This window comes from Lontra canadensis, unplaced genomic scaffold (assembly GCF_010015895.1).
Source record: "Lontra canadensis isolate GAN:19392208 unplaced genomic scaffold, GSC_riverotter_1.0 scaffold11, whole genome shotgun sequence".
NCBI lineage: Eukaryota > Metazoa > Chordata > Mammalia > Carnivora > Mustelidae > Lontra > Lontra canadensis.
In genome coordinates, this window is record NW_022631005.1 from 12,076,763 (window position 1) to 12,101,427 (window position 24,665).

Here is a 24,665-nt window from a genome sequence, read left to right on the forward strand (position 1 = left end):
AGAGACTAAAAATAGAGAACAAAAATTAAACTAAGACCTGATTCTTTGAAAAGATAAAATTGACAAGATAGATGGTCTTTAGATACACTCGCCAAAAAAAGAGAAGACTCGAATAAATAAAATCAGAAATGAAAGAGGACATATTACGATACCACAGAAATGCAAAGAATCGTAACTATGAAGAATTCTCTACCAATAAATTTGACAATGTAGAAGAAATGCATAAATTCCTAGAAATGTACAACCTACCAAAAGTGAATCATGAAAAATAAAAAATCTGAACAGACTGATTCCTAGAAGAGAGACTGAATCAATAATCAAAATGTACCAAAAAACAAAATTCCAGGATCAGATGGTTTCACTGGATGAATTCTACCAAACATTTAAAGATGAATTAATACCACCAGTCCTTCTTAAACTCTTCAAAAAATTAAGAGGAAGGAATGTTTCCCAATCATTGTACAAAGTCAGCATTACCCTAATACCAAAACCAGACAAGGATGCCACAAGAAAATTATAGGTCAATATCCCTGATGAACATAGATGCAAAATCCTCAACAAAATAGCACACCAAATCAACAATATGTCAAGAGGATCACACATAATGATCAAGTGGGATCTACTCCAAGAACACAAGAATGTTTCTACATCTACAAATCAATCAGTGTGATACACCACATTAACAAGATAGAAGTTTAAATAATATGATCATCTCAACAGAATCAGGAAAAAATATGACAAAATTCAACATCTTTTCATAAGAAAAACTCTCAACAAAGTTTTTCCGGGTGTAGAGGGAATGCACCTCAATATAATAAAGTCCATATGTGACAAGCCTAAAGGTAACGATATCTCAATTGCAAAAAATTGAGTACTTTCCTTTAAGATCAGGAACAAGACAAGGGTGCCAACTCTCATCACTTTTATTCAACATAGTATGTAAATGGAGTCCTGGTGTGAGCGATTAGGCAAGAAAAAGAAACAAAGGCATGCAAACTGAAAAGGAATAGGTAAAATTGTTATTACTTGCAGATGACATATTATATATAAAAATCCCTGTAGAATGTACCAAAAGACGTTAGAACTAATTAAGTACTTACAGGATACAAGAGCAATATGCAAAAGTCTACTGCATTTCTATACACAAATAACAAATTATCAGAACAAGAAATAAAGAAAATAATCCCATTTGCAATTGCCTCAAAAGAATAAAAATACCTAGGAATAAATTTAATCAAGGAAGTGAAAGACCTGTACACTGAAAACTATAGGACATTAGTTAAAGAAATTGGAGAAGATACAAATAAATGGATAGATATTCTCTGCTCATAGATTGGAAGAATTAATATTGTAAAAATGGCCATACTACTATTAAGCCATTTATAGATTCAATGCAATCCCACAAAAATAGAAAAAACAATCCTAAAATGTATATGAAACTACTTAAAAGACCCTGACTAGCCAAAGAGATCTTGAGAAAGGACAGAATTTGGTGGCACCCTGCTCCCAAATTTCAAACTACCTTACAAAGCTGTAGTAACCACAACAGCATGGTACTGGCACAAAAACCTTCACATAGAACAGTGGACCAGAACAGGGATCCCAGAAATAAACCCATGCATATATGGTCAATTAATTTATGATAAAGGACCCAAGAATATATGATGAGGAAAGGACAATATTTTCAATAAATGGTGTTAGGAAAACTGGACAGCCACATGCAAAAGAATGAAACTAGACCATTATCTTACACCATCCATAAAGATTAACTTAAAATGGATTAGACTTGAGTATAGATCTGAAACCGTAGAATTCTTAAAAAAAAAACAAAAAAACATGTGGTAAGCTCCTTGATATTGGTCTCAGTGATAATTTTTTGGATTTGATAACAAAAGCAAAGGCAAGAAAGGAAAAAATAAATTAAGTGGGGCTACATCAAACTAAAAAGCTCTACCCTCTCAAACTCTCAAAATGAAAAGCAAACTATTGACTTAGAGAAAATATTTACAAATCACATATTTGATAAGGGGTTAATATCTAAAATACATAAAGGACTTGTAAACTCAAAAGCAAAGCAAATATATATATATACACATATATATATGCATATATATATATATATGATTAAAAGGGGGCAGAGAATCTGAATAAATGCTTTTCCAAAGAAAATATAAATGGCCAAGTAAATGCATCAAGTGAATGTATCAAGTAAATGCAAATCAAAGCCACAACGGGATATCACCTCATACCTGTCAGAATGGGTCTTCTTACAAAGACAAGCAACATGTGCTGGTGATCATGTGGAGAAAATACATACACTGTTGGTAGGAATGTAAACTGATGCAGCCACTAAGGGAAACAATATGGAGGTTCCTCCAAAAAATTAAAAATAGAACTATTATATTATCCAGCAGGTCCACTTCTGGGTAATTTTCTAAAGAAAATAAAAAACCATTCATTTGAAAATATATATGCACCCTCATGTTCACTGCAGCATTATTTACAATAGCTAAGACATGGAAACAACTAAGTGGCCATCAATGGATGAATAAAGAAAGAAAATTTATGTATATTTCACTTGCATGTGGAATCTAAGAAATGAATGAATGAATGAATGAAATGAATGAAAAGAAATGAATGAATGAATGAATGAAAAGAAATGAATGAATGAATGAAAGAAAACAAAAACAGATTCTTAAATATAGAGAACAAAATAATGGTTGCTAGAGCAGAGATTGCTGGGTGAGGGATAGGTGAAATAGATAAAGGGGATTAAGAAGTATAAATTTCCAGTTATAAAATAAGTCATAGAGATAAAAATTACATCATAGGGAATATAGGCAATAATATGATAATAATTGTTTCGTGATAGATGGTGACTGTACTTGTTGTGATGAGCACTGAGTACTGTACACAATTGTTGACTCAGTATGTTGTATACCTGAAACTAATACAACACTGTACGTTAATTATACTTCAACAAAAAAGAACATGGTTAAAAGAAGAAAATGCATATATAATGGAATATTAAGGAATCATTAAAAGGAATTGTAAAATGTGGTATACGTATAATGAAGTACTATTATTCAGCCATAAGTAATAAAATCTTGCCATGTGAGACAACGTGGATGGATACTGAGGGCATTATCCTAAATGAACAAGCTGGATACAGAAAGACAAATACCAAAAACCCTAATACCATATGATCTCACATATATGTGGAATGAAACAACAAAAGGCTCCCAAAATCATGAGCTCACAGAGAGACAACAGATTGATGGTTGCCAGAGGTGGGGGTGGATGTGGACAAAATGGGTGAAAGGGGTCAAAGGAACAAATTTCTAATCATAAGATAAGTAAATCCTGGCACTGTAATACACACCATAGTGACTATAGTTAAAAATACTGTATTCCATTTTCAGTTGCTAAAAGAGTAGATCAGAAAAAAAAAAAGAAAGAAATAGAATGGTCAGATAAGTCTTGTTGAGGAGGTAAAATTTAAGCAATTGTTTGAAGAAGATGAGTGGACTTCTCAACATAGTCAAACGAATGCATTTCAGGCTCAGAAAAAATTCTAGAAGAGCAGTTTCAAATTTTTAAGGAATATTAGCATGAGATAAACATACAATTATTTCTTGAGATGATTATTTTAGAAAACTTAACATTCATTTGCATGGGATGATATATTTGTTTAAAAGTCAAATCATTTTAGTCATATTTTAAATGATAATATACTATACATGATATCTTTGTAGAGTTGACACTCATAGGAAATTTAGAGATTCACAGACTCTATATTGATAACAAATGTTTTTCCCTTTAACACATTAGTGCATTTATTATTTGTTGTTTTTCTTTTAAATGTCACAGTTGAAGGTATGAATTAATACTGAAATGCTAAAATGTAGTAATATTAAAATCACCATCAAAAGCCTGACACATTATTTGCCTTTCTAATAGTTTTTTGCATCAGTTTGGATAGACTAGGATGCAGTTATTCAGTTAAACACTAATCTAGGTATTGCTGTGGAGATATTTTACATATTATTTTATAGACATTAACATCTTCAATCCACATAATCCACAGAAACATAAAATCATTATAAATTCACTGCATGAGAAAATGTAAGCTTACTGAGCTTTGAGTGTTTAAAATAATATCATAATATAAAAAAAATTAATTGCTTTATGAGCAGTATTTTATTTACTCCTTACAAGAACATGAGGTACATGGAGCACTGGGTATTACACGCAAACGATGAATCATGGAACAGTACATAAAAAACTAATGATGTACTGTATGGTGACTAACATAATAATAATAATAAAAAAGAACATGAGACAGGTATAACTCATATGCCCATTTTATGGATGAGGAAGCCAATGCATAGACACTGAGAAACAAAACTAGATATTTAGAGGTTGAGTTGTCATGAGACCATGAGAACCCATGCAACTAACTGGAGTGCTAAACAAAACAAAAAGTCTTCTAAGTTCAGTCTTTTTCGATGTTGGTAAAAGTTAAAGAAATTCAAACTACAACAACTCTGCAGTACAACTTTACACTTTTTGCAGTTAAAAAGAAGGATAGTGTTAAAAAACTATCAAGGCTTCGGAGAAAATGATGCAATCTGTATTGATTTTGGTAATGGAAAGTATTTTTAATTTTTTAGAAGTTAGTGTAGCCAGTCATTAACAATTTTAGATGCTATGGCATAATAATTTTACTACAAAGAATAAACTCTCTGCAGATAACAAAAAGGAAAACCAAATTTTTCCTAAATCACACGTTAACAGCAAAATGTTGTAAATAACCTAAATGTTCAAGCAAAGATAAATGAAGAAGCAAGATGGTTTATCAACAGAATACATAACCATTAAAATGATGACTACAGAGAAGCATTTTCCAATGATAACATATGAGATCCTTTATACAAAGTACTCTATGATCTTCTTGGAGAGCATCACACATATTAGCACATGAAGGCTTTCCTATAGAAATTTCCTTTGATGTTCAATTAAGTATTTTCCAAACTTATCTGAAAACAAAATAAAGAATGTATATTGTTTACAAGTTTAGGCAGAGTTCAGCAATAACAACTTGTTTCTGCTCAACTCAGTGCCAGATGGGGCAGCTTGAAGGCCTGGGAGTGGAATCATCTGAAATTTGCTTGATCACGTGCCCGATATAACCTCTCATGTTACCTGGGCTTCCTCCCAATACGGGGGCTAGGGTCCAAAGGGTGAACACTCCAAGAGAAACAGAGAGTCAGGCAGAACTGTATTATCTATAATGACTAAGCTTTTGCAGTTGCCTAGTGTCAATTCCACTACATCTACTCATCAAGGCAGCCAAATTTCAGGGAAAAGGGAAACATTTCACCTCTTAATGAGAGAGTAGAAAGGTTCTGGAAGAACATGTGGGATCAGAAATATTTCTGTTGTGATTTTTGGCAAATACAATTTGCCACATATTTTTTAAGTAATAACTACTAATTTCCCAAGTTTGGTAAATGTTGATGGATGTACAACAAAAAAAAGCTATATAATGTATATATTACATACATATTATCTATCTTTTCATATATATACTTATACACATACTCATACACACACACTATTTGGCTTAGAGAAAAATTCCCTGTATTTGACACAGTAAAATAGTCCCAATCATTGTGAATGAATTAAGAAATTTCCATCCAAATTTATATGAAACAATAACAGAAATTAGTTTTCCCATCGACCAGCTCAGTTTTCCACTGACCACTTGGATTATTGTATTGTCTACCTTGTATTTCATAAGAGACAAGTTTTCAAGATACTAAGTCTTACATTAGTGATGAAAAAAAATCTTTTTTTAAAAAATATTTATTTATTTATTTGACAGAGAGAGAGATCACAAGTAGGCAGAGAGGCAGGCAGAGAGAGAGGGAAGAAGGCTCCCCGCTGAGCAGAGAGCCCAACGCCGGGCTCGATCCCAGGACCCTGAGACCATGACCTGAGCCGAAGGTAGAGGCTTAACCCACTGAGCCACCCAGGCACCCTGAAAAAAATCTTAGTATGGTATCTACACAAATGGACATATGTCTATTTTGGCAAACAAAATTCTGAGTAAGAAAATTTCCTGAAGGAAATTGATTCCTTCAATAACAACATCTTCTGGAATTTTCTTTTTTACCAGACAGAGTTTTCCAAAGTACTTCCTTTGTGTAGTTACAGCCACCAAATAGAAACTATTTTTTAATGGTGGTGAAAAAACATCTTTAAATAGCTCCTGTTAATTACCCTTACAAAATGTGACAGGTTAAAGCAATATAAATGAAACCAAACTGGAAAAATCTAATGTCTATGGAAATTTAAAACTTGGTGAGAATGTTGGGAATGAAAAGTACAGCATAGAGCATTTAGTCTATAATACTGTAATAACTCTGATGACAGATATGAACTACACTTACCGTGGTGAGCACTTTTTAATGTATGTGATTGTTGAATCACTATGTTGTATACCTAAAACCAGTGATACATATTAAGTATATTTTAACTTTTTTAAAAGTAATACAGGAGCCAAAAAAAAAAAAAACCCAAAAAAACAACAACCACAGAAAAACCTTAGACTTAAAATTATCTCCTATACATCCTTTCTCAAGAAACCTCTGGAAAATTCATTCCACAGAAATGAGAAAACAAGAGAAAAAAAAGGTTTAAGGAACAGGAGTTTTACGCAGGAAAGAGAAAAAGGGAATCTCACAAACAAGGTTAGAGATATCCCAGAATGATACCTGTGCCATTAGGGATGGCCGCCAAACCAGACTGCAATGTGACTCGAGTTGAGAGTTTCCTTTTTCTTTTTCTTTTTTTTTTTTTAAAGATTTTATTTATTTATTCGACAGACATAGATCACAAGTAGGCAGAGAGGCAGGCAGAGAGGGAGAGAGGAGGAAGCAGGCTCCTTGCCGAGCAGAGAGCCCCATGCGGGGCTCGATCCCAGGACCCTGAGATCATGACCTGAGCCGAAGGCAGAGGCTTTAACCCACTGAGCCACCCAGGTGCCCCAAGTTGACGGTTTTCATCAAGATTCCCCACCAGCTATTTTAATGGCTTTTCCTCTTTCTCTTCTTTTATTTCTAGATCAGTCTAGCAAGAAGTTTATCAGTTTTGTTGATATTTCCAAAGAACTACCTTTTGCTTTCACTTTCTATTTTTGGTATTCCTTAATTTATTGATTTGTGATTTTATATTATTTCCTTGTTTCTAGTTACTTTGGGTTTAAGTTACTACGCTTTTCCTTAAAATTATAAATTTTTCTTTAAGCACTTAACTATATTCTATGAATTTTCTATGTGTTTTTATCATTAAGTTCAAAGTATTTCCTAACTTTCCTTATGATTTCTTATTGATTCATAGGTTATTTAGAAGTATGATGCTTAATTTCCAAATATTTGGGAATTTTTCATACTTTTTTGTTATTGGTCTGTAACTTAATCCTGTTTTTTCCTCCCCCACAGAGAAAATATTCTGGATGATTTTAAATCTTTTAAAATTTACTGAGACTCGTTCGTGGTCCAGCATATAATCTATCAATGAATGTTCCATGCAGAGCGCCAAAGAATTCATAGTCTGGTGTTACTGAGTATACGTTCTACAAATGTCAATTAGGTCCGGTTGGTTTTTACTATTGTTCAAGGTCTCTATTTACTTACTGGTTTGTCTATTTGTTCTAAGAACTGTTGAAAAGCATAGCTGAAACACCCAACCATAACTGTGGATTAGTATATTTCTCCTTTCAACACTTATCAGTTTTTGCTTCATGTATTTTTTTTTAATTTTAAATTTTTTATTTTTTATAAACATATATTTTTATCTCCAGGGGTACAGGTCTGTGAATTGCCAGGTTTACGCACTTCACAGCACTCACCATAGCACATACCCTCCCCAATGTCCATAACCCCACCCCCTGCTTCATGTATTTTTAAGCTCTATTGTTAGATATCTACACATGATGGTACGTCCTTTTGATGTCTTGGATGTCTTTTAGCAGTATAAAATTTCCCCTTTATTTATGAAAAAGATGTCTTTCTTCTTCTCTAGATGTCTATTTTGTCTAATATTAATTTAGCCACCTAATGATTTTTGTTAGCATGGTTCATTTTACTTTTAACATCTACCTGTGTCTTTATATTTAAAATGTACTTCCTCCATCCAGTACGCTAAGGGTTGGCAAATTATGGCCCATGGGAAAGATACTTTTTTTTTGGTAAATAAAGTTTTATTGAAATGCAGATACAACCACTTGTTTACATTTTGTTTATGGGTGTTTTGGGAGGCTACAACAGCAGAATTGGGTAATTGTAACTGAAATTGCATAGTCCTCAAACCTAAAATATTTACTATCTACACTTTGATGAAATGTTTGCCAACCATTGTGGTATAGAATTGTTTTACTAGATTTTTATTAGTCTAACAAAATACAACAATTCACTGGCGTGTTTAGACAATTTACATTTAATATAATTATTATATAGTTAAGATATAAATCTTCTTGCTATTTTCTATCTGAACCATCTCTTCTTTCATCCTTTGTTCCTGCCTTATTTTGAACGAATTCAATTTTTTAGTATCCCACTATATTCCTCTACTAACTTATTAGCCATCTCTCTGTATAGCTTTAGTAGTTATTCTGGGGCTTAGATAAGCAAATTTAACTTAGCATAGATTTAAGTAATATATCACTTCCTAAATAACATAAAAATCTTGTGACATTTTTATCTCCAATTCTTCCTCTGATTTTTTGCCCTATCATCATACATTTTACTACTACATACATCAAAAAACTCACAGTATTTCATATTTTTTTACTTTTTTGATTTAAACAATTATTTTTTAATTAAAATATATTTTATTTTATTATAACTGTTATATTCATTTCAGGTGTATAATATAATGATTCAACAGTTCTATACATTACTCAGTGCTCAACACAGGAAATGTATTCTTAATTTCCTTTATCTATTTCACCCATCCCTCTACCCACCTCCCCTCTGTCAACCACTGGTTTGTTCTCTGTATTTAAGAGTCTTGTTTTTTTATTTGTCTCTTTTCTTTGTTTGTTCATTTGTTTCTTAAATTGCACATATGAGTGAAATATTTCATTTGGCTTTCTCTGTCTGACTCATTTCACTCAGCATTATACTCTCTAGGTCCATCCAGGTTGTTGCAAATGGCAAGATCTCATTCTTTTTTATGACTGAGTAATATTGCAATATATATATATATATGCTACAACTTTTTTATCCATTCATTTATAGATATACATTTAGGTTGCTTCTGTATCTTGGTTATTGTAACTAATGCTGCAATAAATACAGGGGTGCACATATTTTTTTCAAATTAATGTTTCCATTGACTTTTGGGTAAATATCTGTAGTAGAATTATTTGATCATATGGTATTGCTATTTTTGACTTTGAGTTATCTTTCACAAAATTTTAATGGGAAAAAAGTCTTTTATTTTTACCTATTTATTTACTATTTCTGAGGCTTTTCTTCTTTTGTGTGAATTGTGCTCCATCGACTACCATTTTTCTTTTGCCTTAAGACTTCATTTAATACTTCTTGTAACAAACGTCTGCTAGCAATAAATTCCCTCAATTACGTAGCTGTCTTATCTGAAAATGCCATTATTTTGGATTTTTTACTGGATATATAATTTTAAGTTCATAGTTTTCTTTCAGTGCGGATTTCATTCCAGTGTTTTCTGATTTTCATTGTTTCCATAGAGAAGTCAGTAAATTTTTTACCTCTTGTGCTTTGTATGCAATGTGTCTTTTTTCTGGGCTTTTATGATTTTTCTTTTTATTACTAGCTTTCAGAAATGATGTCTTGGTGTGGTATTCTTTCTTGTTTGAAATTAGTTGAACTTCTTGGCTTTGTGAGTCTATATTTTTTATGAAATGTGGAAAAAGTCTAGTCATTATTTCTCAAATACTTCTTCCTCCTGGAACTCCAATTACACATTTTATTTTTTAAGACCACATAGTATCAGGACACTGATATCATTTTTTTTATTTATTTATTTATTTATTTATTTATTTATTTAAGTTGTCTTACTCTCTGCTTCTGTTTGGAAAATTTTAGCAGCAATGGCCACAATCACCAAACTGTGGAAAGAGCCAAGATGTCCTTCAACAGACAAATGGATAAAGAAGATATGGCCTATACATACAATGGAATATTATGCCTCCATTAGAAAGGATGAATACCCAACTTTTGTATCAACATGGATGGGATTGGAGGAGATTATGCTTAGTGAAATAAGTCAAGCAGAAAGAGTCAATTATCATATGGTTTCACTTACTTGTGGAGCATGAGGAACAACATGGAGGACATTAGGAAAATGAAAGGAAAAGTGAATTGGGGGAAATCGGAGTGGGAGACGAACTATGAGAGACTATGGACTCTGAGAAACAAACTGAGAGTTTTGGAGGGGGGTGGTTAGGTGAGCCTGGTGGTGGGTATTAAGGAGGGCATGTATTGCATGGAGCACTGGGTGTGGTGCATAAACAATGAATCTTGGAACACTGAAAAAACAAAATTAAATTAAAAAAAAAAAAGTTCACTTACATTTTTACTGGCAGTGTCTAATCATTGCTTAATGCATCCAGTAGATATTTCATTTCATCTGTGGGAATTTCTAGAGCTACAAAACATTTTCCATGACTGTTCTCATTATTTTAATATTTCAATCTTCAGTATGTAAACAATCAGCTGTTTTAAAGTCTTTGCTAATTAATTATATCATCCCTGTCAATTCTTGGACTGTTTTCCCCTGGACTGGCTACTGTATCTGGCTTTACATATGGGGAGAGGCCAGCATCAGTCCATGTCTTTCTCAGTGAGCTTAGAGTACATATGTACCATATGCATGAGGCTCCATGATCAAGTAAACACAATACCTTCTTCACAAGAATGTGAGAGTTGGAGACAAGAAGTAAAATAGTTTAAAAAGCATTTTAATAGAGATATATAATTAATGATAAATATCCACAAATAAGGGCTATCTATGCAAGTCCACAAAGGTCAAATAAACCTTCTAAATAAATAGTATAAGTCATTGTGATGTCCTCTGTTCTTTACATCTCTGAAGAAAAATATCTGATTATTCAAATGAATTAGTTTCCTTATTTTAATAAGGCAATGAAAATTATATAAATTAAAATTTTTTTACTTTTTTCCATCAATTTCAAACTTTAAGGAAAAAATTAATTGAACAAATAGAGAAGAAAAATGCAAACTAAATGCTTGGCACATCTAACCTCCCACATCCCAGTTGCTTGCTCCTGCTTTATTAAAAAAAATATATATATACATATAAATATACATATATTTATATGTATGATATGTATGTATGTGTGAACACACACACACACACACACACACACACATATCCAGTAATTTGGAGTACAAAAGCAACATATACTTATTACAGCAATTTAGGAAAGCATAAAAAGGACAGGAAAAATAAATTCACCCATCATTTTATACTAAAAGATAATCTCTGTTACATTTTGGAGTATGCATGTAGACATTCACTTTTTTTTTTTTTAACAAAAATGAGTAGTGAAAAGTAAGTTATCTTAGAATAGTTTATTCTACCAACATATGTTGGACAGTTTAGTTGGAGATTTGTTGGCCATTTTAGTTGTTTTCAAATATCATGATAAAATAATTCTTTTTTTTAAAAAATGTGTTTACTTATCTTAGAGAGAGAAAGAAAGAGAGAGCCAGCAGGGGAGGGATAGAGGGAAAGGGAGAGAGAGAATCTCAAGCACACAACCCAATGAGTGTGGGATTCTATCCCAGGACCCTGAGACCATGATCTGAGCTAAAACCAAGAGTCAGATGCTTAACCAAATGAGTGATCCAGGCACACCAAATAATTCTTGATAATACACTTAGGAGTAATTTTTAGAAATGTGATCCCTGAGTAAATCAGTACACACATGGAAAGCTTTTGTTAGAGTTTCCTCCAGAGTTATTTCTTTTGTTAGAGTTTCTCCCAGGAAGATAACACCAAGACGTTGGACTAGAACAACTGCTGGATCTCTAAGTATCAACTCCAATAGAAATTATAGACAGAAAAAGCCAAGGATAAGAAAACTTAAAAACTCCTAGGGAGGGCAGGGTGGTATAGAAGACTGTTGTGAACTGGTAAATGTTCTTGGGCCTTGGAACCCAGGGCTCTAGGGCAAGAGGCAGCCTATCAACTATGGGAGGACAAAATTGGAAGTGAACTGTTAGAGTTCTGCTTTTGATTCTTTTCTGTCATTGCCTTGAAACAAAAATGGACTGCCCCCATATCTTCAGGGACTCACACTACTATACAAATGCCCTCAGGAGTAAAGAGTACTTAAAAAGAGCTGAGAAACAGCCATCAGAAAGGGTGAATACTAACCATTTACATCAACTTGGATGGAAATGGAGGGTATTATGCTGAGCGAAATAAGTCAATCAGAGAAAGACAATTATCATATGGTTTCACTCATATGTGGAATATAAGAAACGGCACAGAAGATCATAGGAGAAGGGAGGGAAAACTGAAAACTCCCTGAGAGGGAGACAAACCACAAGAGACTCTGAACTACAGGAAACAAACAGAATTGCTGGAGGGGAGGTGGGCAGGAGGATGAGGTAGGTAATGGGTGATGGGTGTTGAAGGCCCATGATATACTGAGCAAATGAGCACTGGGTGTTAATGCAACTTATGAATTACTGAACTCTACATCTAATTTAAATTAAAAAAAAAATAAAGAGCTGAGAAAAACATGGGGTGGGAGGACTAACTAACCTTAGGAAGTCATATCCCTACCCTTTCCTACCAAATCATAGAGCTGGTGATTTAGAATCATCATCTATGGGTGCTGCTGCTTCTGGTGGGATGGGGGAGTGAGGGGAAATGGTGAGTCTCAGATCTGAGGTATCACTTTCCTGACTATAAATTATTGTGATATCTTGGTGGCCTGAGGATTTTCTACCTACCTGCCATCCTCTGAAATCCGTTGCATTTCTATACACTAATAATGAAGTACCAGAAAGAGAAATTAAGAAAACAGTCCCATTTATAACTACACCAAAAATAGTAAAATACCTAGGATATTTACCAAGAAGGTAAAAGACCTTCTGGTACTCTGAGAACTCTAAAATGCTGATGAAAGAAAATGAAGTCAACACAAAGGGAAAGATAATCTATGCTCATGAATTAGAAGAACAAATATTATTAAAAGGTCCATACTACCCAATACAATCCACAAATTTTATGTAATCTCTATCAAAATATCAAAGGCATTTTTTGAAGAACTAGAACAAACAATCCTAAAATTTCTATAGAACCTCAAAAGACTCCAGATAGCCAGAGCAATCTTGAAAAAGAACAAAATTGGAAGAATCACAATCCTAGATTTTAAGATACACAACAAAGCTGTAGTAATCAAAACAACACGGTTCTGGCGCAAAAACAGACACATAGATCAATGAAAAAAAAGAACAGAGAGCCCAGAAATAAAAGCACAATTCTATGGTTAATTAATCTTTGACAAAGAAGGCAAGGATATGTAATGGGAAAAGACAGTCTCTTCAACAAATGGTGCTAGGAATATAGGAGAGGAACATGCAAAAGACTGAAATTGGATCACTTTCTTACATTATATACAAAATTAAAATTGAAATCAGCTAAATGCCTAAATGTGAGACCTGAAACCATAAAAATCCTAGAGGAGAACACAGGCAGCAACCTATTTGGCCTTGGCCATAGCAACTTCCTGCTAGACATATCACTAGAGGCAAGGGAAACAAAAAGCAAAAATAAACTATTGGGATTAAATCAAAATAAAAAGCTTCTGCTCAATGAGGGAAATAATCAATAAAACTAAAAGGTAACCTATTAAACAGGAGAAGATATCAGCAAGTGACATATCTAATGAAGAGTTGGAACACAAAATATATAAAGAATTGATACAATCGAATACCAAAATAAATAAATAAATAAATAAATAAAAATAAAATAATCCAAATAAAAATGGGCAGAAGACATGAACAGACATTTCCCAAAGAAGACATACAGATGGCCAACATCCACATGCAAAGATGTTCAATGTCCTTAATCATCAGGGAAGTGCAAAGCAAACCTACATGAGATATCACCTCATACTTCCCAGAATGGCTGAAATAAAAAACACAAGAAACAGCAAGTGTTGACAAGGATGTGGAGAAAAAGGAACCATCTTATACTTTTGATGGGAATGCAAACTGGTGCAGTCACTGTGGAAAACAATATGAAGGATCCTCAAAAAGTTGAAGATAGAATTGCCATGATCCAGTAATTCCACTACTGGGTGTTTATCCAAAGAATACAAAAACACTATTTTGAAAAGATATGTGCCCCCCTCTGTTTATTACAGCATTATTTACAACAGCCAAGTTATGGAAGTAGCCCAAGTGTTCATCTATAGATGAATGGATAAAGAAGATATGCTATATATATACAACAGAATATTACTCAGCTATAAAAAGAATGAGATCTTGCCATTTGCAAAGACATAGATGGATCTATGGGCATAATGCCAGGCGAAATAAATCAGAGAAGGACAAGTACCACAGAATTTCACTCACATGTGTAATTTAAGAAACAAAACAAAGAAAAAAAGAGACAAACTGAAAAACAGACTTAACTATAGAGAAGAAACTGATGGTTACCAGAGGGGAGGTGGGTAGGGGGATGGGTAAAGTAGGTGAAGGGGATTAAGAGTATACTCTTTTTTTATTTTAAGAGTATATTAAGATTAAGAGTATATAAGTGATGAGCACTGAAAATGTATAGAATTGTTGAATTACTATTTTGTACACCTGAAACTAATTTAATACTCTATGTTAACTGTACTAGAATTAAAATAATTTTTTAAAAAGGAAAAAGAAAAATTACTACACTTATTTAAACAATAGTATATAGAGTAATGCTGACAGAATATCTTGGTAAAGTCTGTTGTCTTTAAAAATACCTAGCAGCAAAGAAAAAGAAAAATTGACTGCAATAGTTTGTTATTTAAAGTAGATAGTTGCAACATGATGGAATTGGGGAAGGTGAAAGAGAAAACAGGATATCAGAATGTATAAGAATCTCTTTAGGGAAGATATATAAATGCTAAGTTGTTATTTTTAAGTAAAAAAAAGATTAAAAAGAAGATATACAAAGTGTATGAAAAAGCTGAAATAAGATGGTAGAAACATTCAACTGTATTAAAAATTATAACTATTATATGTTTATTGACAGTTTCTTGTTAGTGGGTCTATAAAAATCGTGCTTATAATCTCTACTCCTTTTTCTTTTTGTAAGCTGGAATACCTTTAATTTTTCTTTTAATAATATGTCGTTACTATAAAGTTTCAAATTCTGGAGATAAAATGAAAATCATCTAGAGTTTACCACAATTTGGTATATATTGTAAAGGACATTAGACCAGATGACTATCTTTTACCAACACTTACATTCCCTGAACTTTTACATCTTGGTTATTCTTTTGTCAAAATATTTACCTTTTACAGAACCTTAACACATGCAACCAGAAGTATGGCAACAGTTTTAGGAGATATAAACAAGTGAACCAAACAATGTTAAACAATGGAAACCAAGGTTTCTGTTTGTGGAATAGTAGAGAACTAATAGAGCACAGAATTAATTTAGGTATGTGGCACTGAAAAGTTAAGTGAAGTAACATGACAGGTCAGGGTTAAAACACTGAATCCCTGGTCACTTCAAAAGGTGGGGGGGTGACCATTCCATGGCTCAGTTAGATGTGTACACTGAGACTGTCTAGGCATTTCCTGAGTCAAAGGAAACTGGGTCTGACCTATACATGTAGATGGGAGACCATCAGGTGTCATCAGTACTTATGGGAGGATACTAGAAGAAATGGAGGAAAATATCAAAAAGCACTTAAAGACATCAACAGCATTCAAAGAAATCTCAAAAAAAAAAAAAAAAGCTCAGAACCAGACAGTTTTACATGAGTTTTAACACACATTAAAGAAATTGTAAATTCATATCTTGTAAAGTTTTTCCAGAAATTAGAAGAGTAAAAGCTGCCCATCTGATTTTATTAGGCTAATGTAATCTTAATTCCAAAATGAGACAAGGAAAATGAAGAGAAAACAACTACAGCACATTTCACTTAAAAATGCAGATTCTAAAATTCTCAATAAAATATTTGCTAACCAAAAAATAACGTGTTAAAAATAATACACCATGATCAAGTAGGATATAACCTAGAAATGCAGTGATGGTTTCATATTAGAAATTCTATTCATATAATTCACAGCATTAATATACCACAGGATAAATGTCATGTGATTATCTCAAAGATGTATAAAAGCCATTTTATAGGGTTCAATAGCTATTTATGCATACCAAGCTAGAAATAAAAGAACTTCCTTAACTTAGTAAAGGTTGTATATTAAAAACCTTCAGCAAGCATTATACTTAAGCGAGAAGTAAGATACTAGATGCATCCTCTTTAAGACTAGGCATAAGATAAGGATACCCATTGCCACTAGTACTTGTTTAACATACTTCCAGAGGAATTGATTTAAAGGTATTAGAAAGAAGAAAAGTAAAATTATGAGGATGGGAGAGGTAGAAAGAACACTTTGATTATTTGGAATTGATATATGATCACCTATCTAGAAAAAAGAATCTTTTAAGCATTAGAGAGTTCAGCAATGTTGTTAAAACCAAGATCAAGTTTCAAAATATCAGTATTATTTCTCTACACAAACAATAGACATCAAGAAAATATTTTAATTAATATTTAAAATATTGATGTCTACTCAAAGAGCATCATGCACAAAATTAAAAAGTTGAAATAATGGAAGCAGATTTTTTTTAATATCTAAAACTAACAGGAAATGAATATTTAGAATATACAACAAACTCTTAAAGAACATTTATCAAAACACAAGAACCCATATGAAAAATAAAGTGTATGAACAGCAATTTCAGAAAAGGGAAGTCAAAAGGCCAATAAAAATATGAAAAGATATTCAAATGTATTACTGATAAGAAGAATTAAAATTAAAACAATAAACTACAAAAATTATGCACATGAGATGGAAAATAGCAAGCTCAATAATGTCAAGGGTTGACGGGAGTGAGAGGGTTACTGCTGGTGTGGACCAAAGTATTTGATCAATCAACTGGCAGGACTTGGTCAAATTAAGCATAAACATGTTCCTACTGCCAGCAACTGTGCTCCTTGATATATATCCCAAAGAAGTCCTTGCAAAATTCCATGATTAAATAAGTATGAGGATGCTCATCATAGCAGTGTTTGTTGCAACAGAAAATCTGGGTGGCAATCACTGGGAAATATGGGTTGTTAAAACATGATAGCTACAAACTATGGAATATTATGCAGCAGTTAGAAGCAATGTACACATGACAACATAAGTAAATGATAAGCACTTAAGGTTAAGTAAAATTAAATAGTAAGGAACAAAACAAGATACACAGCACAATAACATATATACATAATAAAATTTAATATACATAAAAAAGGGGAGGGGGGAGGGTAGAGAGATAATTAACACAAGCCCAACCAAGAGACCCATGAAGGTTCATAATATATTCTTTTATTTATTTGAAATTTTCTGTTTAAAATATTTAAAAACATGTATATAAAATAATACATTATGAAAATACATAGAATAAACCAAAGAGAGCATTTCAGTAGTTATTATAATGACTATCATATTAGAATGGTTCCCTATGGGTCAAGGTCAGGAGCATGGGACTAGAAACAAAAATAAAATGTATAAATAAATAATATCAGTACTTTGCATGGGCCAATGATGACAGCGTGCAATGAACTAAAGAGCACGTTTAGCTTTATTCTCTATGCAAAGGTCCTTTAAAAAAAAAAGATTCTTTATGGCTATATTTTTTTTAATTGGATGGATCTGGTTTTAGCTTGTGAAGATGAAGGAACTACAAAAATAATTGTCTAATTATTATAATTCAGAAAACAACTGAATAGCTGTTCCAAGTAACCAACTCACCATATGTAACTATAGAAATGAATTAGAAATAAGCAATGTCATTTTTATTTTCAAGATAAGTCATTTCTAACAATATTCATCACAAAAAACTAGCAAAATCAATAAGCTGCTACCCACAAATTAAGGAGAAAAAATAGACTCTAAAGTACTTGCACTCTAAGAGAATAAAGAAAAACAGAACAAAAGGAAAAAATTTCCGCACCAGAGGCTGTAAACTGTTTTATTTCGTTCACACAGTTGGCAAAATGTAGGTTTTTTCACAGGCAAAATTCTGTGCTGATATTAAAAAATTAGGACTCTTCAAAATCCATATTTGTTTCTCACAAAAAATTGTAAAATCAGATTTAGCAATCTCTTCTTTCTTCCTAGAGAGGATTATAGAGCTGAACAAAAGTGCCCCATTTACTGGTCACATATTCTCCAAAGTTACATTGTACCTGCCTAACACACAATGTTATTTAAAATACCTTTTCCTTGTACGTAGTACTCCTCAGATCTCACTCAAAATTTTACCAAAATGTATTAAAAAATTTACTTAGTAATGTAATCATATAAGCAGTCATGGGAGGCATGAGCAGAACATGCTAAATGAAAGGATATTATGGGTCAAGAGAAATCTCTGGGGACTCGAGAAATAGTAAAAAGAGGTTTGGTATTCGGAGGTAATACCGTGAATATATGAAACTATGACAGGGTTTTTGGAGTGGTTAAAGAACAAGTTTCTAATGTAGTTAACTGATTAATGAATACACTACATTAAGAAGAAAGTGCAGTGGGTAGAAATTTTTAAGTATTCTTTCAAGTTAAACATTACTGAGTTCTGCTCACAGATTTAATGGAAGCTACTTCATTTCTTCTCTATTCTTACTTGGTTTGCACACTTCCATAATAATATATCAATTTTATCAATTGCCTGTTATAAATGAAATACAATACTTCTTGTCAAAATAGTGTTAGGGCATACATATTTGTGCCTGAATATGAATGAATGTGGTTTTGAGGTTTCTTAGGTAGGGCCAGTGATAAAGCCAGTTTGCCAAGTCAAAGTACAGTCTGGAAATCCTCGTCATTTAAATGAGATTATTTATATGGTTGTATTTATTACTTACCTTGAGTATCTATATTTTAAAGATCTTGTCTGTAAACCATATAACCTTCAATATCTACTTCCCACATGCAGAAACTGATTTCCTCAAAAAGCATCTAAAAAAGAAACAAGAAAATATCACAGATTTGAGGAAATAAATATTATTTCATTTATTTTAAATATAAAAGCAGATTATTCAAAATTATTCTTTATGAGTTTAGTAAGTTTGGACAAGGGGAGGTGTATCTCATAGGACGTATTTTATATAAATAAAACAGTAGTAATAATGAGATCTTTCCATTTAGAAGAACCAGAAATTTCTATGGAACACATATTTTGATTCAGGTCATAAAATTTTGTACTTTCTACAGTACTAATTTTACCTGGTTACTTTGTTTCTATGAGCATTCTTAAGAAATATAATTTTAGGTATGCCCGGGTGACTTGGTTGGGCTACCTACTCTTGATTTTAGCTCTGGTCATGATCTCAGGGTTCGGGGATTGAGCCCCGACTTGGGCTCCATGTCTCTCTGTCTCTCTCTTTCTCTTCCTCTGCCTCTCCCCCCAAACCCCTCTGTGCTCACTCTAAGTAAATAAACAAACAAATAAATAAAACATTATACAAAAAATAATTTTAAATACATTGATTCTGATGTCCTACATGAACATAGCCCTACCCTAGAAAATATTTTCCTTATTACAAAAATATATTCTTGATTATATCTAAATTGCTTATAAATGCCAATATCATAGAGATCAACTAGTTATTGTCCTCATAAAAAAGGTCAATGTCACTTTAATCACCCAATCAGTACTTTACACCAACATAGGGAAACTTTGCAGAGTCTTTTAAGAGAAATTGCCACTAATTGAGAATTAGGATCATCCAGAGAAAAAGTTCTTTGCTAAAAGATTTTTATTCTGACTCTTCTTGATTTTTTCAAGAAGCCTAAGATAAGCACTTAGGGAAATAGGATTCAGAGGCTAGTGTGCCATACCTTTAGTACATGGTTTTGAGTACTATGGAATCCCAAGCCAAACGTCAATAAGTTTTGGATTAAGCAATATAATTATTCTTTTTGGACATTAATGTAGATCTCTTATTAGTGTAGTTTTTCAGTCACAGCTGCATATTAAAAATACTTGGGACACTTTTAACTATTTTGAGACTCAGTATATTTCTTAGATACTCTGATTTAAATGGCATGATGTGGGGTCAGGGTGTAGGAAGGAAAGATATCTGTTCTTCAGGTGAAGAAACAATCTCCTTGCAAGTATCTGATTTAATTTCTACAGATCAATAAGACTAACAAAAAAATACGGTCTATAGATATCTATGAAACCTACAAAAACTACTATGAAAACCTATGGAAACTACTGAATACTTGCTAATCTGACTACTAACAAGTGTGACATAAATGGTGGTTGCAGGGAATTTCAAAGTACAATGCACTTAAGGATCAAAGGTACTACTTTAAAATGTAGAATCCTGCTAGGTGTTATGCTAGAGATTCTGATTCAGAGAAACTAGGCTAAGGCCATGGATTGTCTATTTTTACAGACATCTCTGGTGATTACAATGCAAAAGGTCTATAGTCCCTACAAAAGAGAGCTTTATGAACACTATTACTATGACCTTCATTATTAGCATTTATAAAAATCCTTGAGTTTTATTTTAAGGTAATATTTCTAATCTTAAAAGATAATCTTAAGACACTCAGGATAAGAAATAACTTTAAATGTAAATAAGACTTTAGCAATAAATCAATGTAGATAAGTTAAAATAATGTTTATGGATAATATATTTTGTAAGTGGTGCTACTCTCCTAAGTAAACTATGTAAGTAATCAACAAAATACTGTGGCAAAAAAGAGAAAACTAGATTATATTCTGTAATGGGAATTAAACCTAAAACTATATATTTAACTACAAACATGCCCTCAATGCTCAGAATTAAAAATTTTTTTGGCCCAAACTTAGCAGGGGGGGAAAGCTCTTCTAGCATCATTTGCTCTAAGAGCAAAGCTAAAATTTTTTTTAAAGAAAAAGTCTTGAGTCATTTCCTTCAACACACAAACATAACTTACTAAAAATAACATGAAATAGGCTGTTAACATTTTAGCTTTGAAACTTCTTATAAACAGCTCCAGAAATACAATCACGGACTTCTCAAATGTCTTCATGAACATGGATCTATTCCACCTCTCAAATCTGCAGGATCAGATGCAAGTCTGCCTCTGGTTTATAGTATGCAATCAGGTCCCAGCGTCTTTTGGCAAGATTCATGATCTTTTACTATTTGACCTCAGCTGCCTTTTGCTGTTTACCTCTCATCTCTTCATCAACCAAAACTTGGCTCAAATATTGCTTCCTCCTTGAAGGAAATTTCCATCAATCTGACACTAAGAGCTTTCTTTCTCTTCTGATTTCCAGCACTAATTATTGCAAATTACTTAGGTAATTAATCAGGTACTCACTTATGGTCCCTTATTTCTATCTTTTATTATTAAGATTTGGCATGTTTGTTTTATTCCCTCAACTAAATTATATTTCCCAGCAAGCCTGAAAGCATTTAATAAATATGTGATGATTTTATTTGTTAGTCTTCCCAGTAACTGAGTATAGCATTTGACAGTGATTGAGTGAGGCTCCAACTTTTCTCTTTAGTATGCCTTATAACTATTAATGATTTAAAAATTGTAATTGTGACTTCCCTATCCTGCAAGAATTTGTCCATCTCTTTTGAGGCTACAACACCCACCTCTCTTAATATCTCATAATCCAGGTAATTTTAGTCAACTGAGGGTAATGGTGTAATAATTGCTCTTAATAATAACAGTGAATTAACAAGAATGCACATTTTAAAAAATAAATTTGACTCTATTTACATATACTTAACATAGAAGTCATAGGGAACAGATTTAGTGTTTCCTTAGAAAAACTACATACTTTAATAAGAACCAATAACTCTGTAAATAACACCATATATCACAAAACAACTCAAAGTATATATATTATTTTTTAATAACTAAAAATACAAATTTATAGATAAGTGTCTGCAACATTTTTTTAAATGCTAACACGTCTTCCTTGCTTTGAAATACAGTAATGAGAGCTAACATTTATTGATTTTTAAATCTAACCATCATTAATTAAATTTTTACAACAATCCTAAGAAGTACTATTATCATCTCCATTGCACAGATAATGAAATTGAGGAACAGAGAGATGGACTCATCCAAGGTGTTATAGTCAGTAACTGTCAGAGCTAGATTTCAAACTCAGGCAGTCTGTAATTATCTACAATATTTCTGAAGCCACTGTCCATTAAACTAAAACTCCAGTAGCTCTGGAAGCCTTACTGAATGTATCTTCATATAAATTTCTGCCTTCCACCTTCCACCCTTTTGCAAGCTTTATCAGGTTTCCCACTCAAAGGAGAATGCCATGGGGGTCCATTTCCAACTCTTCTCACAAAGAGATGATTTCTTTCTTTTTTTTTTTTAAATTATGTTCAGTTAGCCACTGCATAATACTTTAGTTTTTGATGTAGTGTTCAATGATTCATTAGTTACGTATAACACCTAGTGCTCATTATAGCATATGCCCTCCTTAATACCCATTACCCTGTTAACCCCTCCTCCAGCCCCCTCCCCTCTGAAATCTTCAGTTTGCTTCCAAGGGTCCACAGTCTCTCATGGTAATTTCCCTCTCTGATTTCTAAGCCCTCATTTAGTGCTACATACATTCTATTATTTCTGTACAATTTAAAGAATAAATTCCCTGTATAATTTACATAATAAAACATAATAAATACTAAAGATTTATCCTAAAAACCTCATTCTTGCTTCGAATGTAATGTTTTCTAAGCCTAATAACATGAAGTATAGATCAATGCTGGATATTTTATTTACAGTTTTAACTCATTAAAAAAATTTTTACAAAAAATTATACCTTCTTATAGAAAAATTAGACCTTCTCTATAATCTTGAAATATGGAAGTTTTTACAGTAAGAAAACATGCTTTCTACTTCCCTGAGCTATAGGACTATATCAAAACTTAAACTACTGCTTCTTTTTTTTTTTTTTTTTTTTTTTTTAGAGTGAGAGAAAGTGTGAGTGTGGGGTGAGGGGTAAAGGGAGGAGGCAAGAGAGAGACTCTCAAGCAGGCTCCAACGCCCAGCATAGAGCTCCACGCAGGGCTCAGTCCCATGACCCTGAGATCATGACCTGAGCTGAAATCAAGAGTTGGATGCTCAACTGACTGAGTCCCCCAGGCACCCCTCAAAACCTAAATTTTTATAGGTAATTGCTCTCATACCATTAGTAGAATGCAATTTTGTAGGCCTCAAGATTCCATTTATTCTAGTAGGTGACTTAAAAAAAAATCTAATGCACAAATTTCAGATGTGGTTGAATGGAAACAGATTACAGCAAAGCATTAATGAATAAAATAAAATCTTTCAGTCTTTTATTTCAATAAAAACCAAACATTCAAGGAATTAAAAATATATTTAACCCTTGTCTGCTTGCTTATTTGCCTTGTTTGCTTTTTTTTTTTTTAAAGATTTTATTTATTCATTTGACAGACAGAGATCACAAGTAGGCAGAGAGGCAGGCAGAGAGAGAGGATGAAGCAGGCTCCCCGCTGAGCAGAGAGCCAGACGCGGGGCTCGATCCCAGGACCCTGAGATCATGACCTGACCAAAGGCAGAGGCTTTAACCCACTGAGCCACCCAGGCGCCGCTTGCCTTGTTTGCTTTTTAAATGTTTCCAAATTTGTTCAGTATGACAAAAGTTCTAATCATGCAGTGAATGGAAGTTTTTTTTTTCTCAACTGTTTTTAGTTTGGAGACTAATCTTAGCCTGACTGTATTCAAGCCATTGCTTAGTACCAGTTAAGTCCGTTATTAAGTTTATTCCAGATCACTCATTTAGTGCAACTTGCATAACTCTTATTTATGGTTTTAGCTCAACTGTTCTATTTATGTTGAACAGTATAAAATTCCCTCATTGGATACACCCCAGTCATTGTCAAAAACAAAGAACCACGGGTAATTCTAAATCCTGTCCACCAAATTAGGCCTTGTCTTTAGCCCTCTTGTAACTTGCCCAGATGATCTGGCTTCAGTTAAGAAGCTATATTTAAAGTCCAAAGAAACTAAAGTTCTTTCTATAAAAGTTGATAATAACCAGGCTATTCAAGGTATAATAATAAATGACATTTATTTTTCATTAGAGAAAAGAAAGTAGCAATCTTTGTTTCTTCTTACTTTCTTTTCCCACCAGCATTCTCTAAAGCTGTTTATCTGATCTGGACAATATATCTCTTCCACTGGAATAAATAATCAATTTGGTTCTACAGACCACCTTAATTACATCTGTTATTTGGGAAATACCAGTGAGTGATTTTTTACTACTAATATGCAAATGCCTTGAGAGCTAACGTTTTTGGGCAGAAAGAATTATGTACAACA

General features: G+C 32.8%; 1 long non-coding RNA gene across 1 annotated transcript in view; it reads right to left on the bottom strand.

Annotated features, from left to right (window-relative positions):
- Positions 1–24,665, bottom strand: part of LOC116866868 — a 213,582-nt gene that overhangs the window by 16,492 nt on the left and 172,425 nt on the right. Inside the window, exon 2 of the long non-coding RNA XR_004382494.1 lies at positions 19,211–19,304. This is a non-coding gene — a long non-coding RNA (uncharacterized LOC116866868). The remainder of the gene's footprint in view (positions 1–19,210; positions 19,305–24,665) is intronic.